This window comes from Belonocnema kinseyi, chromosome 5 (assembly GCF_010883055.1).
Source record: "Belonocnema kinseyi isolate 2016_QV_RU_SX_M_011 chromosome 5, B_treatae_v1, whole genome shotgun sequence".
NCBI lineage: Eukaryota > Metazoa > Arthropoda > Insecta > Hymenoptera > Cynipidae > Belonocnema > Belonocnema kinseyi.
Genome location: NC_046661.1, coordinates 57,327,740 through 57,330,269, shown reverse-complemented (window position 1 = coordinate 57,330,269; position 2,530 = coordinate 57,327,740).

Below are 2,530 nucleotides of genomic sequence, written 5' to 3'. Positions count from 1 at the left end.
ACGCTATGACTTACAGCTAATAAAATCCCTCGTATCAGTTATTATTTAAAACTCACTTGCAATTGATTTGAATACAATATGAAACGGTTTAAATTCCTAAGATTTAAAGTCGAAATATATAATGAATTTGCAACAAAGAAGATTAATTTTTTTACCAAAAAAAAACGAATTTTTAACAAATTCCATGAATTATCAACCAACTAGCTGAATTTTCAACTTATAAAGGATCCATTTCGAATCAAGAATAGACAAGTTGCAATTTTCAAAAAAAGAAAGTAATTTTTGACATAAAAAACCAAATTGTCAAAAAAAAAAGTTCAATCTTAAGCCAAAGAGATAAATCTTGCAGAAATATGATTTTTAAAAACTAGATTTAACAAACACGGAAAAGTTCATTTACAAACGAATCCTACTTTAATTTTCTACCATATTGTTAGATCGTTAATCAAAATATACTAATTTAGAACTTAACAATTGCATTTTTAATAAAAAGGCGATGTAAAAAAAATCAATAACATTAATTTTCGACAAAAAAGATGAATTTAAAAAAAAAAAGAATATTCTACCAAATAATTAAATTTTAAACTTATAAAGTATAAATTTCTAACACAAATGTAAAATTTCAAATTTTCAAATAAAAAATTAATTTTTAACTAAACAAAAAACACAAAATGTCAAGAAAATTGTTACATGTGAAAAAAAGATTAATTTGCAACAAAATCGAGGAATTAAATTTTCAACAAAAGAGTCAACCCCAAAGATCTTTAATGGTAAAGATAAACTTTTCACCAAGTCGTTTAATTTTCAATTGAAGAAGTTAAATTGCAAACGAAATAGTTAAATTTTTAACCACAGAAATAAATTTTCCAGCATTGTATTAATGATCTACCAAAATAAGATGAGGTTTCAACAAAATATATTATTTTTTAACAAAATTTTTGAATTTTAATGCCGGGAGGAGCACTTTTAAACCAGAAAATATTAATTTTTAATAAAAATATCAATTTAAATCAAGAATGAAATGTTTTCCTTGTTAGTTGGCTTCCGTTTCCGGTACCGATCGCGGAAGAACTCTTTTTGTCAAATGGTGTATTTTTGGCTTTGGTGAAGGAAATAAGGGTAAGTGGATGCAGAAAAGGCAGAAAGTGCGAAGATCGAGTGTAAAGGGAGAAGGGTGTGTGAAGGCAAAGATGTGAAGGGTGAAAGTGAGTGGTTTGAAGTGAAAATTTGGAGCGTGTGAAGCTTTTGAGGTTAGGAGTGAAAAAATAGTTTCTTGGTCAGGGGGGCAAGAGGTAGGAAATAAAGGCGGGAAACGTCACGGAGCTTTGGGTAAAGTAGGATGCCGACGACGCGAAGTCCACAAACTAGCGCCAGAGGGCAACAGTTACTGGACGATCGCACAGAGCAGAAAACCGTAGTGGCTGCAACAGCTGACGTTGCTGAAAGCATTGAAAGTGGGGGGATGGGTGACGTTGATCGCAGTGACAGCAGCAGTGATGAAAGTGCCGAGAAGTCGACCCGGGTGGGGAGGGTAGCGGACTAAGGTGCGGGCAAGCAACGGGGAAGGCCCTCAAATTTACAGCGCCTTAACAAGTTAGGCAACGCGGGTTCGAATAGAAGTCTGGACGAATGGTAAAAAAAGGCAAGCGCGACTAGCAGTGAAGGGGAGGAAAAAAAGGAAAAGAGTGGCTGGGGAAGATGAGGTAGAAAGGGGCCAGGAGAACGAGAGAGTTAGAATTAAAAGGAAAACACCAGAGAGAGAGGGGGGTGAGGGGATGTTTGAAAAATTTGAAGCTCTCATTAAAAGGTTTGGAGAGGAAACACGAAAGAGATTGGATGACATGAATAGGGATATGAATAGGCAGGGAAACGATGTAAGGGGGGAAATGAAAAAGGTCAGAGAAAAATCGGAAGAATGGGATAAACGTTGGAAGAAGGAGAAAGACAAGGTTTGGGGTAAGCTAGAGAGCATTGAGAATAGACAGAGGTTGACGAACAGAGATCCAGAGAAATAAAATAGTTGGAAGAGCGGGTATCCAGTCTAGAAATTAGGAATGAGCATATGGGGGAAAAAACAGAAAATGAGGAAATAGTTCAAGGGAATGAAAAGAACGTATAAAGTGAGAATGAAAGATTGAAGAAAAGACTCAGTGAGATCGAAAGAAGATTAGAAGGGGAAGAAAGGGCAAAGAGGAAAAATAACCTAGTAGTCAAGAGAAAGTGAGTCAAGAGAATAGGAGGAACAAAGGAAGGAAAAGAAGGAATGTTTCTAGTAAAAGTGGAGAGTGAGGAGGAGAAAAAGAAAATTATGGAGAGAAAAAAATTATTGAGAGGAAGAAGGGAAAGAATTAAAGAAGATCTTACATGGAAGGAGAGGAAAAGGAGATGGCGAATAGAGCAGAGGGCTTGGGTCGAGAGGAAAAGGGGCCATATGGTATGGATAGGGAGAGACAGGTTATGGATAAATGGGGAGGAATGGTGGTGGGATGAAGAATTAGAAGAATTAAGGAAAAAAGGAAAAAGTGTTGAG